General features: G+C 47.4%; 27 non-coding genes across 27 annotated transcripts; all 27 read left to right on the top strand.

Moving 5' to 3' along the window:
* Nucleotides 1-351: 351 nt before the first annotated feature.
* LOC117131309 lies at nt 352-470 on the top strand. The gene has a single exon (XR_004454504.1). It is a non-coding gene; the product is annotated as a 5S ribosomal RNA (ribosomal RNA).
* A 378-nt stretch (nt 471-848) lies between these two features.
* LOC117131405 lies at nt 849-967 on the top strand. The gene has a single exon (XR_004454599.1). It is a non-coding gene; the product is annotated as a 5S ribosomal RNA (ribosomal RNA).
* A 378-nt stretch (nt 968-1,345) lies between these two features.
* Nucleotides 1,346-1,464, top strand: LOC117131404. The gene has a single exon (XR_004454598.1). It is a non-coding gene; the product is annotated as a 5S ribosomal RNA (ribosomal RNA).
* Nucleotides 1,465-1,842: 378 nt separating this feature from the next.
* On the top strand, nt 1,843-1,961 carry LOC117131403. The gene has a single exon (XR_004454597.1). It is a non-coding gene; the product is annotated as a 5S ribosomal RNA (ribosomal RNA).
* A 378-nt stretch (nt 1,962-2,339) lies between these two features.
* Nucleotides 2,340-2,458, top strand: LOC117131402. Its single transcript, XR_004454596.1, has one exon. It is a non-coding gene; the product is annotated as a 5S ribosomal RNA (ribosomal RNA).
* Nucleotides 2,459-2,835: 377 nt separating this feature from the next.
* LOC117131401 lies at nt 2,836-2,954 on the top strand. Its single transcript, XR_004454595.1, has one exon. It is a non-coding gene; the product is annotated as a 5S ribosomal RNA (ribosomal RNA).
* Nucleotides 2,955-3,331: 377 nt separating this feature from the next.
* On the top strand, nt 3,332-3,450 carry LOC117131399. Its single transcript, XR_004454593.1, has one exon. It is a non-coding gene; the product is annotated as a 5S ribosomal RNA (ribosomal RNA).
* Nucleotides 3,451-3,828: 378 nt separating this feature from the next.
* On the top strand, nt 3,829-3,947 carry LOC117131398. Its single transcript, XR_004454592.1, has one exon. It is a non-coding gene; the product is annotated as a 5S ribosomal RNA (ribosomal RNA).
* Nucleotides 3,948-4,324: 377 nt separating this feature from the next.
* On the top strand, nt 4,325-4,443 carry LOC117131397. Its single transcript, XR_004454591.1, has one exon. It is a non-coding gene; the product is annotated as a 5S ribosomal RNA (ribosomal RNA).
* Nucleotides 4,444-4,821: 378 nt separating this feature from the next.
* On the top strand, nt 4,822-4,940 carry LOC117131396. Its single transcript, XR_004454590.1, has one exon. It is a non-coding gene; the product is annotated as a 5S ribosomal RNA (ribosomal RNA).
* A 378-nt stretch (nt 4,941-5,318) lies between these two features.
* LOC117131395 lies at nt 5,319-5,437 on the top strand. Its single transcript, XR_004454589.1, has one exon. It is a non-coding gene; the product is annotated as a 5S ribosomal RNA (ribosomal RNA).
* A 377-nt stretch (nt 5,438-5,814) lies between these two features.
* On the top strand, nt 5,815-5,933 carry LOC117131394. The gene has a single exon (XR_004454588.1). It is a non-coding gene; the product is annotated as a 5S ribosomal RNA (ribosomal RNA).
* A 377-nt stretch (nt 5,934-6,310) lies between these two features.
* Nucleotides 6,311-6,429, top strand: LOC117131393. Its single transcript, XR_004454587.1, has one exon. It is a non-coding gene; the product is annotated as a 5S ribosomal RNA (ribosomal RNA).
* Nucleotides 6,430-6,806: 377 nt separating this feature from the next.
* LOC117131392 lies at nt 6,807-6,925 on the top strand. The gene has a single exon (XR_004454586.1). It is a non-coding gene; the product is annotated as a 5S ribosomal RNA (ribosomal RNA).
* A 377-nt stretch (nt 6,926-7,302) lies between these two features.
* On the top strand, nt 7,303-7,421 carry LOC117131391. Its single transcript, XR_004454585.1, has one exon. It is a non-coding gene; the product is annotated as a 5S ribosomal RNA (ribosomal RNA).
* Nucleotides 7,422-7,798: 377 nt separating this feature from the next.
* LOC117131390 lies at nt 7,799-7,917 on the top strand. Its single transcript, XR_004454584.1, has one exon. It is a non-coding gene; the product is annotated as a 5S ribosomal RNA (ribosomal RNA).
* A 377-nt stretch (nt 7,918-8,294) lies between these two features.
* LOC117131388 lies at nt 8,295-8,413 on the top strand. Its single transcript, XR_004454582.1, has one exon. It is a non-coding gene; the product is annotated as a 5S ribosomal RNA (ribosomal RNA).
* Nucleotides 8,414-8,791: 378 nt separating this feature from the next.
* Nucleotides 8,792-8,910, top strand: LOC117131387. Its single transcript, XR_004454581.1, has one exon. It is a non-coding gene; the product is annotated as a 5S ribosomal RNA (ribosomal RNA).
* Nucleotides 8,911-9,287: 377 nt separating this feature from the next.
* On the top strand, nt 9,288-9,406 carry LOC117131386. Its single transcript, XR_004454580.1, has one exon. It is a non-coding gene; the product is annotated as a 5S ribosomal RNA (ribosomal RNA).
* Nucleotides 9,407-9,783: 377 nt separating this feature from the next.
* LOC117131385 lies at nt 9,784-9,902 on the top strand. Its single transcript, XR_004454579.1, has one exon. It is a non-coding gene; the product is annotated as a 5S ribosomal RNA (ribosomal RNA).
* A 378-nt stretch (nt 9,903-10,280) lies between these two features.
* On the top strand, nt 10,281-10,399 carry LOC117131384. Its single transcript, XR_004454578.1, has one exon. It is a non-coding gene; the product is annotated as a 5S ribosomal RNA (ribosomal RNA).
* Nucleotides 10,400-10,776: 377 nt separating this feature from the next.
* LOC117131383 lies at nt 10,777-10,895 on the top strand. Its single transcript, XR_004454577.1, has one exon. It is a non-coding gene; the product is annotated as a 5S ribosomal RNA (ribosomal RNA).
* A 378-nt stretch (nt 10,896-11,273) lies between these two features.
* LOC117131382 lies at nt 11,274-11,392 on the top strand. The gene has a single exon (XR_004454576.1). It is a non-coding gene; the product is annotated as a 5S ribosomal RNA (ribosomal RNA).
* A 377-nt stretch (nt 11,393-11,769) lies between these two features.
* On the top strand, nt 11,770-11,888 carry LOC117131381. Its single transcript, XR_004454575.1, has one exon. It is a non-coding gene; the product is annotated as a 5S ribosomal RNA (ribosomal RNA).
* A 377-nt stretch (nt 11,889-12,265) lies between these two features.
* Nucleotides 12,266-12,384, top strand: LOC117131380. Its single transcript, XR_004454574.1, has one exon. It is a non-coding gene; the product is annotated as a 5S ribosomal RNA (ribosomal RNA).
* A 377-nt stretch (nt 12,385-12,761) lies between these two features.
* On the top strand, nt 12,762-12,880 carry LOC117131379. Its single transcript, XR_004454573.1, has one exon. It is a non-coding gene; the product is annotated as a 5S ribosomal RNA (ribosomal RNA).
* A 378-nt stretch (nt 12,881-13,258) lies between these two features.
* On the top strand, nt 13,259-13,377 carry LOC117131377. Its single transcript, XR_004454571.1, has one exon. It is a non-coding gene; the product is annotated as a 5S ribosomal RNA (ribosomal RNA).
* Nucleotides 13,378-13,520: the final 143 nt, after the last annotated feature.

Raw genomic sequence — 13,520 nt, 5'->3', positions numbered from 1 at the left:
TAAAACGAGTCTAAACTTGAAAACCCCATAACTTTTGAACCGTGAGGAACTACGTCGCCCATAGCACCATTTCGGAAAGCCCCAGAAACCATAATGGGCGGTGAATAGGGGGCGCAATTTTTCGGGCTCAAATTCAGCCGTTTTGACCCTCAAACGGGCTGCGGAAAGTTATGGCACGTAAAAAAGATCGAAAGCGGATTCTCAAGGTGTTTTTGATGCTTTCTTAACGCCGTTAACCTCGATGCACTTTTTCGCTCGAAACAAAACGGCAAGAAAATCATGCGCGCCCCACGGCCTTACACTTGGATTGGCCGCGAAAAGGATATATAGAAACGAGAGTGATGTACTGTCGGGTGCGATCATACCAGCACTAATGCACCGGATCCCATCAGAACTCCGCAGTTAAGCGTGCTTGGGCGAGAGTAGTACTAGGATGGGTGACCTCCCGGGAAGTCCTCGTGTTGCACCCCTTTTTATTTTTTAATTTTTTTTTAGCCTAAAACGAGTCTAAACTTGAAAACCCCATAACTTTTGAACCGTGAGGAACTACGTCGCCCATAGCACCATTTCGGAAAGCCCCAGAAACCATAATGGGCGGTGAATAGGGGGCGCAATTTTTCGGGCTCAAATTCAGCCGTTTTGACCCTCAAACGGGCTGCGGAAAGTTATGGCACGTAAAAAAGATCGAAAGCGGATTCTCAAGGTGTTTTTGATGCTTTCTTAACGCCGTTAACCTCGATGCACTTTTTCGCTCGAAACAAAACGGCAAGAAAATCATGCGCGCCCCACGGCCTTACACTTGGATTGGCCGCGAAAAGGATATATAGAAACGAGAGTGATGTACTGTCGGGTGCGATCATACCAGCACTAATGCACCGGATCCCATCAGAACTCCGCAGTTAAGCGTGCTTGGGCGAGAGTAGTACTAGGATGGGTGACCTCCCGGGAAGTCCTCGTGTTGCACCCCTTTTTATTTTTTAATTTTTTTTTAGCCTAAAACGAGTCTAAACTTGAAAACCCCATAACTTTTGAACCGTGAGGAACTACGTCGCCCATAGCACCATTTCGGAAAGCCCCAGAAACCATAATGGGCGGTGAATAGGGGGCGCAATTTTTCGGGCTCAAATTCAGCCGTTTTGACCCTCAAACGGGCTGCGGAAAGTTATGGCACGTAAAAAAGATCGAAAGCGGATTCTCAAGGTGTTTTTGATGCTTTCTTAACGCCGTTAACCTCGATGCACTTTTTCGCTCGAAACAAAACGGCAAGAAAATCATGCGCGCCCCACGGCCTTACACTTGGATTGGCCGCGAAAAGGATATATAGAAACGAGAGTGATGTACTGTCGGGTGCGATCATACCAGCACTAATGCACCGGATCCCATCAGAACTCCGCAGTTAAGCGTGCTTGGGCGAGAGTAGTACTAGGATGGGTGACCTCCCGGGAAGTCCTCGTGTTGCACCCCTTTTTATTTTTTAATTTTTTTTTAGCCTAAAACGAGTCTAAACTTGAAAACCCCATAACTTTTGAACCGTGAGGAACTACGTCGCCCATAGCACCATTTCGGAAAGCCCCAGAAACCATAATGGGCGGTGAATAGGGGGCGCAATTTTTCGGGCTCAAATTCAGCCGTTTTGACCCTCAAACGGGCTGCGGAAAGTTATGGCACGTAAAAAAGATCGAAAGCGGATTCTCAAGGTGTTTTTGATGCTTTCTTAACGCCGTTAACCTCGATGCACTTTTTCGCTCGAAACAAAACGGCAAGAAAATCATGCGCGCCCCACGGCCTTACACTTGGATTGGCCGCGAAAAGGATATATAGAAACGAGAGTGATGTACTGTCGGGTGCGATCATACCAGCACTAATGCACCGGATCCCATCAGAACTCCGCAGTTAAGCGTGCTTGGGCGAGAGTAGTACTAGGATGGGTGACCTCCCGGGAAGTCCTCGTGTTGCACCCCTTTTTATTTTTTAATTTTTTTTTAGCCTAAAACGAGTCTAAACTTGAAAACCCCATAACTTTTGAACCGTGAGGAACTACGTCGCCCATAGCACCATTTCGGAAAGCCCCAGAAACCATAATGGGCGGTGAATAGGGGGCGCAATTTTTCGGGCTCAAATTCAGCCGTTTTGACCCTCAAACGGGCTGCGGAAAGTTATGGCACGTAAAAAAGATCGAAAGCGGATTCTCAAGGTGTTTTTGATGCTTTCTTAACGCCGTTAACCTCGATGCACTTTTTCGCTCGAAACAAAACGGCAAGAAAATCATGCGCGCCCCACGGCCTTACACTTGGATTGGCCGCGAAAAGGATATATAGAAACGAGAGTGATGTACTGTCGGGTGCGATCATACCAGCACTAATGCACCGGATCCCATCAGAACTCCGCAGTTAAGCGTGCTTGGGCGAGAGTAGTACTAGGATGGGTGACCTCCCGGGAAGTCCTCGTGTTGCACCCCTTTTTATTTTTTAATTTTTTTTTAGCCTAAAACGAGTCTAAACTTGAAAACCCATAACTTTTGAACCGTGAGGAACTACGTCGCCCATAGCACCATTTCGGAAAGCCCCAGAAACCATAATGGGCGGTGAATAGGGGGCGCAATTTTTCGGGCTCAAATTCAGCCGTTTTGACCCTCAAACGGGCTGCGGAAAGTTATGGCACGTAAAAAAGATCGAAAGCGGATTCTCAAGGTGTTTTTGATGCTTTCTTAACGCCGTTAACCTCGATGCACTTTTTCGCTCGAAACAAAACGGCAAGAAAATCATGCGCGCCCCACGGCCTTACACTTGGATTGGCCGCGAAAAGGATATATAGAAACGAGAGTGATGTACTGTCGGGTGCGATCATACCAGCACTAATGCACCGGATCCCATCAGAACTCCGCAGTTAAGCGTGCTTGGGCGAGAGTAGTACTAGGATGGGTGACCTCCCGGGAAGTCCTCGTGTTGCACCCCTTTTTATTTTTTAATTTTTTTTTAGCCTAAAACGAGTCTAAACTTGAAAACCCATAACTTTTGAACCGTGAGGAACTACGTCGCCCATAGCACCATTTCGGAAAGCCCCAGAAACCATAATGGGCGGTGAATAGGGGGCGCAATTTTTCGGGCTCAAATTCAGCCGTTTTGACCCTCAAACGGGCTGCGGAAAGTTATGGCACGTAAAAAAGATCGAAAGCGGATTCTCAAGGTGTTTTTGATGCTTTCTTAACGCCGTTAACCTCGATGCACTTTTTCGCTCGAAACAAAACGGCAAGAAAATCATGCGCGCCCCACGGCCTTACACTTGGATTGGCCGCGAAAAGGATATATAGAAACGAGAGTGATGTACTGTCGGGTGCGATCATACCAGCACTAATGCACCGGATCCCATCAGAACTCCGCAGTTAAGCGTGCTTGGGCGAGAGTAGTACTAGGATGGGTGACCTCCCGGGAAGTCCTCGTGTTGCACCCCTTTTTATTTTTTAATTTTTTTTTAGCCTAAAACGAGTCTAAACTTGAAAACCCCATAACTTTTGAACCGTGAGGAACTACGTCGCCCATAGCACCATTTCGGAAAGCCCCAGAAACCATAATGGGCGGTGAATAGGGGGCGCAATTTTTCGGGCTCAAATTCAGCCGTTTTGACCCTCAAACGGGCTGCGGAAAGTTATGGCACGTAAAAAAGATCGAAAGCGGATTCTCAAGGTGTTTTTGATGCTTTCTTAACGCCGTTAACCTCGATGCACTTTTTCGCTCGAAACAAAACGGCAAGAAAATCATGCGCGCCCCACGGCCTTACACTTGGATTGGCCGCGAAAAGGATATATAGAAACGAGAGTGATGTACTGTCGGGTGCGATCATACCAGCACTAATGCACCGGATCCCATCAGAACTCCGCAGTTAAGCGTGCTTGGGCGAGAGTAGTACTAGGATGGGTGACCTCCCGGGAAGTCCTCGTGTTGCACCCCTTTTTATTTTTTAATTTTTTTTTAGCCTAAAACGAGTCTAAACTTGAAAACCCATAACTTTTGAACCGTGAGGAACTACGTCGCCCATAGCACCATTTCGGAAAGCCCCAGAAACCATAATGGGCGGTGAATAGGGGGCGCAATTTTTCGGGCTCAAATTCAGCCGTTTTGACCCTCAAACGGGCTGCGGAAAGTTATGGCACGTAAAAAAGATCGAAAGCGGATTCTCAAGGTGTTTTTGATGCTTTCTTAACGCCGTTAACCTCGATGCACTTTTTCGCTCGAAACAAAACGGCAAGAAAATCATGCGCGCCCCACGGCCTTACACTTGGATTGGCCGCGAAAAGGATATATAGAAACGAGAGTGATGTACTGTCGGGTGCGATCATACCAGCACTAATGCACCGGATCCCATCAGAACTCCGCAGTTAAGCGTGCTTGGGCGAGAGTAGTACTAGGATGGGTGACCTCCCGGGAAGTCCTCGTGTTGCACCCCTTTTTATTTTTTAATTTTTTTTTAGCCTAAAACGAGTCTAAACTTGAAAACCCCATAACTTTTGAACCGTGAGGAACTACGTCGCCCATAGCACCATTTCGGAAAGCCCCAGAAACCATAATGGGCGGTGAATAGGGGGCGCAATTTTTCGGGCTCAAATTCAGCCGTTTTGACCCTCAAACGGGCTGCGGAAAGTTATGGCACGTAAAAAAGATCGAAAGCGGATTCTCAAGGTGTTTTTGATGCTTTCTTAACGCCGTTAACCTCGATGCACTTTTTCGCTCGAAACAAAACGGCAAGAAAATCATGCGCGCCCCACGGCCTTACACTTGGATTGGCCGCGAAAAGGATATATAGAAACGAGAGTGATGTACTGTCGGGTGCGATCATACCAGCACTAATGCACCGGATCCCATCAGAACTCCGCAGTTAAGCGTGCTTGGGCGAGAGTAGTACTAGGATGGGTGACCTCCCGGGAAGTCCTCGTGTTGCACCCCTTTTTATTTTTTAATTTTTTTTTAGCCTAAAACGAGTCTAAACTTGAAAACCCCATAACTTTTGAACCGTGAGGAACTACGTCGCCCATAGCACCATTTCGGAAAGCCCCAGAAACCATAATGGGCGGTGAATAGGGGGCGCAATTTTTCGGGCTCAAATTCAGCCGTTTTGACCCTCAAACGGGCTGCGGAAAGTTATGGCACGTAAAAAAGATCGAAAGCGGATTCTCAAGGTGTTTTTGATGCTTTCTTAACGCCGTTAACCTCGATGCACTTTTTCGCTCGAAACAAAACGGCAAGAAAATCATGCGCGCCCCACGGCCTTACACTTGGATTGGCCGCGAAAAGGATATATAGAAACGAGAGTGATGTACTGTCGGGTGCGATCATACCAGCACTAATGCACCGGATCCCATCAGAACTCCGCAGTTAAGCGTGCTTGGGCGAGAGTAGTACTAGGATGGGTGACCTCCCGGGAAGTCCTCGTGTTGCACCCCTTTTTATTTTTTAATTTTTTTTTAGCCTAAAACGAGTCTAAACTTGAAAACCCATAACTTTTGAACCGTGAGGAACTACGTCGCCCATAGCACCATTTCGGAAAGCCCCAGAAACCATAATGGGCGGTGAATAGGGGGCGCAATTTTTCGGGCTCAAATTCAGCCGTTTTGACCCTCAAACGGGCTGCGGAAAGTTATGGCACGTAAAAAAGATCGAAAGCGGATTCTCAAGGTGTTTTTGATGCTTTCTTAACGCCGTTAACCTCGATGCACTTTTTCGCTCGAAACAAAACGGCAAGAAAATCATGCGCGCCCCACGGCCTTACACTTGGATTGGCCGCGAAAAGGATATATAGAAACGAGAGTGATGTACTGTCGGGTGCGATCATACCAGCACTAATGCACCGGATCCCATCAGAACTCCGCAGTTAAGCGTGCTTGGGCGAGAGTAGTACTAGGATGGGTGACCTCCCGGGAAGTCCTCGTGTTGCACCCCTTTTTATTTTTTAATTTTTTTTAGCCTAAAACGAGTCTAAACTTGAAAACCCCATAACTTTTGAACCGTGAGGAACTACGTCGCCCATAGCACCATTTCGGAAAGCCCCAGAAACCATAATGGGCGGTGAATAGGGGGCGCAATTTTTCGGGCTCAAATTCAGCCGTTTTGACCCTCAAACGGGCTGCGGAAAGTTATGGCACGTAAAAAAGATCGAAAGCGGATTCTCAAGGTGTTTTTGATGCTTTCTTAACGCCGTTAACCTCGATGCACTTTTTCGCTCGAAACAAAACGGCAAGAAAATCATGCGCGCCCCACGGCCTTACACTTGGATTGGCCGCGAAAAGGATATATAGAAACGAGAGTGATGTACTGTCGGGTGCGATCATACCAGCACTAATGCACCGGATCCCATCAGAACTCCGCAGTTAAGCGTGCTTGGGCGAGAGTAGTACTAGGATGGGTGACCTCCCGGGAAGTCCTCGTGTTGCACCCCTTTTTATTTTTTAATTTTTTTTTAGCCTAAAACGAGTCTAAACTTGAAAACCCATAACTTTTGAACCGTGAGGAACTACGTCGCCCATAGCACCATTTCGGAAAGCCCCAGAAACCATAATGGGCGGTGAATAGGGGGCGCAATTTTTCGGGCTCAAATTCAGCCGTTTTGACCCTCAAACGGGCTGCGGAAAGTTATGGCACGTAAAAAAGATCGAAAGCGGATTCTCAAGGTGTTTTTGATGCTTTCTTAACGCCGTTAACCTCGATGCACTTTTTCGCTCGAAACAAAACGGCAAGAAAATCATGCGCGCCCCACGGCCTTACACTTGGATTGGCCGCGAAAAGGATATATAGAAACGAGAGTGATGTACTGTCGGGTGCGATCATACCAGCACTAATGCACCGGATCCCATCAGAACTCCGCAGTTAAGCGTGCTTGGGCGAGAGTAGTACTAGGATGGGTGACCTCCCGGGAAGTCCTCGTGTTGCACCCCTTTTTATTTTTTAATTTTTTTTTAGCCTAAAACGAGTCTAAACTTGAAAACCCATAACTTTTGAACCGTGAGGAACTACGTCGCCCATAGCACCATTTCGGAAAGCCCCAGAAACCATAATGGGCGGTGAATAGGGGGCGCAATTTTTCGGGCTCAAATTCAGCCGTTTTGACCCTCAAACGGGCTGCGGAAAGTTATGGCACGTAAAAAAGATCGAAAGCGGATTCTCAAGGTGTTTTTGATGCTTTCTTAACGCCGTTAACCTCGATGCACTTTTTCGCTCGAAACAAAACGGCAAGAAAATCATGCGCGCCCCACGGCCTTACACTTGGATTGGCCGCGAAAAGGATATATAGAAACGAGAGTGATGTACTGTCGGGTGCGATCATACCAGCACTAATGCACCGGATCCCATCAGAACTCCGCAGTTAAGCGTGCTTGGGCGAGAGTAGTACTAGGATGGGTGACCTCCCGGGAAGTCCTCGTGTTGCACCCCTTTTTATTTTTTAATTTTTTTTTAGCCTAAAACGAGTCTAAACTTGAAAACCCATAACTTTTGAACCGTGAGGAACTACGTCGCCCATAGCACCATTTCGGAAAGCCCCAGAAACCATAATGGGCGGTGAATAGGGGGCGCAATTTTTCGGGCTCAAATTCAGCCGTTTTGACCCTCAAACGGGCTGCGGAAAGTTATGGCACGTAAAAAAGATCGAAAGCGGATTCTCAAGGTGTTTTTGATGCTTTCTTAACGCCGTTAACCTCGATGCACTTTTTCGCTCGAAACAAAACGGCAAGAAAATCATGCGCGCCCCACGGCCTTACACTTGGATTGGCCGCGAAAAGGATATATAGAAACGAGAGTGATGTACTGTCGGGTGCGATCATACCAGCACTAATGCACCGGATCCCATCAGAACTCCGCAGTTAAGCGTGCTTGGGCGAGAGTAGTACTAGGATGGGTGACCTCCCGGGAAGTCCTCGTGTTGCACCCCTTTTTATTTTTTAATTTTTTTTTAGCCTAAAACGAGTCTAAACTTGAAAACCCATAACTTTTGAACCGTGAGGAACTACGTCGCCCATAGCACCATTTCGGAAAGCCCCAGAAACCATAATGGGCGGTGAATAGGGGGCGCAATTTTTCGGGCTCAAATTCAGCCGTTTTGACCCTCAAACGGGCTGCGGAAAGTTATGGCACGTAAAAAAGATCGAAAGCGGATTCTCAAGGTGTTTTTGATGCTTTCTTAACGCCGTTAACCTCGATGCACTTTTTCGCTCGAAACAAAACGGCAAGAAAATCATGCGCGCCCCACGGCCTTACACTTGGATTGGCCGCGAAAAGGATATATAGAAACGAGAGTGATGTACTGTCGGGTGCGATCATACCAGCACTAATGCACCGGATCCCATCAGAACTCCGCAGTTAAGCGTGCTTGGGCGAGAGTAGTACTAGGATGGGTGACCTCCCGGGAAGTCCTCGTGTTGCACCCCTTTTTATTTTTTAATTTTTTTTTAGCCTAAAACGAGTCTAAACTTGAAAACCCCATAACTTTTGAACCGTGAGGAACTACGTCGCCCATAGCACCATTTCGGAAAGCCCCAGAAACCATAATGGGCGGTGAATAGGGGGCGCAATTTTTCGGGCTCAAATTCAGCCGTTTTGACCCTCAAACGGGCTGCGGAAAGTTATGGCACGTAAAAAAGATCGAAAGCGGATTCTCAAGGTGTTTTTGATGCTTTCTTAACGCCGTTAACCTCGATGCACTTTTTCGCTCGAAACAAAACGGCAAGAAAATCATGCGCGCCCCACGGCCTTACACTTGGATTGGCCGCGAAAAGGATATATAGAAACGAGAGTGATGTACTGTCGGGTGCGATCATACCAGCACTAATGCACCGGATCCCATCAGAACTCCGCAGTTAAGCGTGCTTGGGCGAGAGTAGTACTAGGATGGGTGACCTCCCGGGAAGTCCTCGTGTTGCACCCCTTTTTATTTTTTAATTTTTTTTTAGCCTAAAACGAGTCTAAACTTGAAAACCCATAACTTTTGAACCGTGAGGAACTACGTCGCCCATAGCACCATTTCGGAAAGCCCCAGAAACCATAATGGGCGGTGAATAGGGGGCGCAATTTTTCGGGCTCAAATTCAGCCGTTTTGACCCTCAAACGGGCTGCGGAAAGTTATGGCACGTAAAAAAGATCGAAAGCGGATTCTCAAGGTGTTTTTGATGCTTTCTTAACGCCGTTAACCTCGATGCACTTTTTCGCTCGAAACAAAACGGCAAGAAAATCATGCGCGCCCCACGGCCTTACACTTGGATTGGCCGCGAAAAGGATATATAGAAACGAGAGTGATGTACTGTCGGGTGCGATCATACCAGCACTAATGCACCGGATCCCATCAGAACTCCGCAGTTAAGCGTGCTTGGGCGAGAGTAGTACTAGGATGGGTGACCTCCCGGGAAGTCCTCGTGTTGCACCCCTTTTTATTTTTTAATTTTTTTTTAGCCTAAAACGAGTCTAAACTTGAAAACCCATAACTTTTGAACCGTGAGGAACTACGTCGCCCATAGCACCATTTCGGAAAGCCCCAGAAACCATAATGGGCGGTGAATAGGGGGCGCAATTTTTCGGGCTCAAATTCAGCCGTTTTGACCCTCAAACGGGCTGCGGAAAGTTATGGCACGTAAAAAAGATCGAAAGCGGATTCTCAAGGTGTTTTTGATGCTTTCTTAACGCCGTTAACCTCGATGCACTTTTTCGCTCGAAACAAAACGGCAAGAAAATCATGCGCGCCCCACGGCCTTACACTTGGATTGGCCGCGAAAAGGATATATAGAAACGAGAGTGATGTACTGTCGGGTGCGATCATACCAGCACTAATGCACCGGATCCCATCAGAACTCCGCAGTTAAGCGTGCTTGGGCGAGAGTAGTACTAGGATGGGTGACCTCCCGGGAAGTCCTCGTGTTGCACCCCTTTTTATTTTTTAATTTTTTTTTAGCCTAAAACGAGTCTAAACTTGAAAACCCCATAACTTTTGAACCGTGAGGAACTACGTCGCCCATAGCACCATTTCGGAAAGCCCCAGAAACCATAATGGGCGGTGAATAGGGGGCGCAATTTTTCGGGCTCAAATTCAGCCGTTTTGACCCTCAAACGGGCTGCGGAAAGTTATGGCACGTAAAAAAGATCGAAAGCGGATTCTCAAGGTGTTTTTGATGCTTTCTTAACGCCGTTAACCTCGATGCACTTTTTCGCTCGAAACAAAACGGCAAGAAAATCATGCGCGCCCCACGGCCTTACACTTGGATTGGCCGCGAAAAGGATATATAGAAACGAGAGTGATGTACTGTCGGGTGCGATCATACCAGCACTAATGCACCGGATCCCATCAGAACTCCGCAGTTAAGCGTGCTTGGGCGAGAGTAGTACTAGGATGGGTGACCTCCCGGGAAGTCCTCGTGTTGCACCCCTTTTTATTTTTTAATTTTTTTTTAGCCTAAAACGAGTCTAAACTTGAAAACCCATAACTTTTGAACCGTGAGGAACTACGTCGCCCATAGCACCATTTCGGAAAGCCCCAGAAACCATAATGGGCGGTGAATAGGGGGCGCAATTTTTCGGGCTCAAATTCAGCCGTTTTGACCCTCAAACGGGCTGCGGAAAGTTATGGCACGTAAAAAAGATCGAAAGCGGATTCTCAAGGTGTTTTTGATGCTTTCTTAACGCCGTTAACCTCGATGCACTTTTTCGCTCGAAACAAAACGGCAAGAAAATCATGCGCGCCCCACGGCCTTACACTTGGATTGGCCGCGAAAAGGATATATAGAAACGAGAGTGATGTACTGTCGGGTGCGATCATACCAGCACTAATGCACCGGATCCCATCAGAACTCCGCAGTTAAGCGTGCTTGGGCGAGAGTAGTACTAGGATGGGTGACCTCCCGGGAAGTCCTCGTGTTGCACCCCTTTTTATTTTTTAATTTTTTTTTAGCCTAAAACGAGTCTAAACTTGAAAACCCCATAACTTTTGAACCGTGAGGAACTACGTCGCCCATAGCACCATTTCGGAAAGCCCCAGAAACCATAATGGGCGGTGAATAGGGGGCGCAATTTTTCGGGCTCAAATTCAGCCGTTTTGACCCTCAAACGGGCTGCGGAAAGTTATGGCACGTAAAAAAGATCGAAAGCGGATTCTCAAGGTGTTTTTGATGCTTTCTTAACGCCGTTAACCTCGATGCACTTTTTCGCTCGAAACAAAACGGCAAGAAAATCATGCGCGCCCCACGGCCTTACACTTGGATTGGCCGCGAAAAGGATATATAGAAACGAGAGTGATGTACTGTCGGGTGCGATCATACCAGCACTAATGCACCGGATCCCATCAGAACTCCGCAGTTAAGCGTGCTTGGGCGAGAGTAGTACTAGGATGGGTGACCTCCCGGGAAGTCCTCGTGTTGCACCCCTTTTTATTTTTTAATTTTTTTTTAGCCTAAAACGAGTCTAAACTTGAAAACCCATAACTTTTGAACCGTGAGGAACTACGTCGCCCATAGCACCATTTCGGAAAGCCCCAGAAACCATAATGGGCGGTGAATAGGGGGCGCAATTTTTCGGGCTCAAATTCAGCCGTTTTGACCCTCAAACGGGCTGCGGAAAGTTATGGCACGTAAAAAAGATCGAAAGCGGATTCTCAAGGTGTTTTTGATGCTTTCTTAACGCCGTTAACCTCGATGCACTTTTTCGCTCGAAACAAAACGGCAAGAAAATCATGCGCGCCCCACGGCCTTACACTTGGATTGGCCGCGAAAAGGATATATAGAAACGAGAGTGATGTACTGTCGGGTGCGATCATACCAGCACTAATGCACCGGATCCCATCAGAACTCCGCAGTTAAGCGTGCTTGGGCGAGAGTAGTACTAGGATGGGTGACCTCCCGGGAAGTCCTCGTGTTGCACCCCTTTTTATTTTTTAATTTTTTTTTAGCCTAAAACGAGTCTAAACTTGAAAACCCATAACTTTTGAACCGTGAGGAACTACGTCGCCCATAGCACCATTTCGGAAAGCCCCAGAAACCATAATGGGCGGTGAATAGGGGGCGCAATTTTTCGGGCTCAAATTCAGCCGTTTTGACCCTCAAACGGGCTGCGGAAAGTTATGGCACGTAAAAAAGATCGAAAGCGGATTCTCAAGGTGTTTTTGATGCTTTCTTAACGCCGTTAACCTCGATGCACTTTTTCGCTCGAAACAAAACGGCAAGAAAATCATGCGCGCCCCACGGCCTTACACTTGGATTGGCCGCGAAAAGGATATATAGAAACGAGAGTGATGTACTGTCGGGTGCGATCATACCAGCACTAATGCACCGGATCCCATCAGAACTCCGCAGTTAAGCGTGCTTGGGCGAGAGTAGTACTAGGATGGGTGACCTCCCGGGAAGTCCTCGTGTTGCACCCCTTTTTATTTTTTAATTTTTTTTTAGCCTAAAACGAGTCTAAACTTGAAAACCCATAACTTTTGAACCGTGAGGAACTACGTCGCCCATAGCACCATTTCGGAAAGCCCCAGAAACCATAATGGGCGGTGAATAGGGGGCGCAATTTTTCGGGCTCAAATTCAGCCGTTTTGACCCTCAAACGGGCTGCGGAAAGTTATGGCACGTAAAAAAGATCGAAAGCGGATTCTCAAGGTGTTTTTGATGCTTTCTTAACGCCGTTAACCTCGATGCACTTTTTCGCTCGAAACAAAACGGCAAGAAAATCATGCGCGCCCCACGGCCTTACACTTGGATTGGCCGCGAAAAGGATATATAGAAACGAGAGTGATGTACTGTCGGGTGCGATCATACCAGCACTAATGCACCGGATCCCATCAGAACTCCGCAGTTAAGCGTGCTTGGGCGAGAGTAGTACTAGGATGGGTGACCTCCCGGGAAGTCCTCGTGTTGCACCCCTTTTTATTTTTTAATTTTTTTTTAGCCTAAAACGAGTCTAAACTTGAAAACCCCATAACTTTTGAACCGTGAGGAACTACGTCGCCCATAGCACCATTTCGGAAAGCCCCAGAAACCATAATGGGCGGTGAATAGGGGGCGCAATTTTTCGGGCTCAAATTCAGCCGTTTTGACCCTCAAACGGGCTGCGGAAAGTTATGGCACGTAAAAAAGATCGAAAGCGGATTCTCAAGGTGTTTTTGATGCTTTCTTAACGCCGTTAACCTCGATGCACTTTTTCGCTCGAAACAAAACGGCAAGAAAATCATGCGCGCCCCACGGCCTTACACTTGGATTGGCCGCGAAAAGGATATATAGAAACGAGAGTGATGTACTGTCGGGTGCGATCATACCAGCACTAATGCACCGGATCCCATCAGAACTCCGCAGTTAAGCGTGCTTGGGCGAGAGTAGTACTAGGATGGGTGACCTCCCGGGAAGTCCTCGTGTTGCACCCCTTTTTATTTTTTAATTTTTTTTAGCCTAAAACGAGTCTAAACTTGAAAACCCCATAACTTTTGAACCGTGAGGAACTACGTCGCCCATAGCACCATTTCGGAAAGCCCCAGAAACCATAATGGGCGGTGAATAGGGGGCGCAA

This window comes from Brassica rapa, unplaced genomic scaffold (genome assembly GCF_000309985.2).
Source record: "Brassica rapa cultivar Chiifu-401-42 unplaced genomic scaffold, CAAS_Brap_v3.01 Scaffold0901, whole genome shotgun sequence".
Lineage (NCBI taxonomy): Eukaryota > Viridiplantae > Streptophyta > Magnoliopsida > Brassicales > Brassicaceae > Brassica > Brassica rapa.
This window is presented reverse-complemented; position numbering and strand designations above follow the sequence as displayed.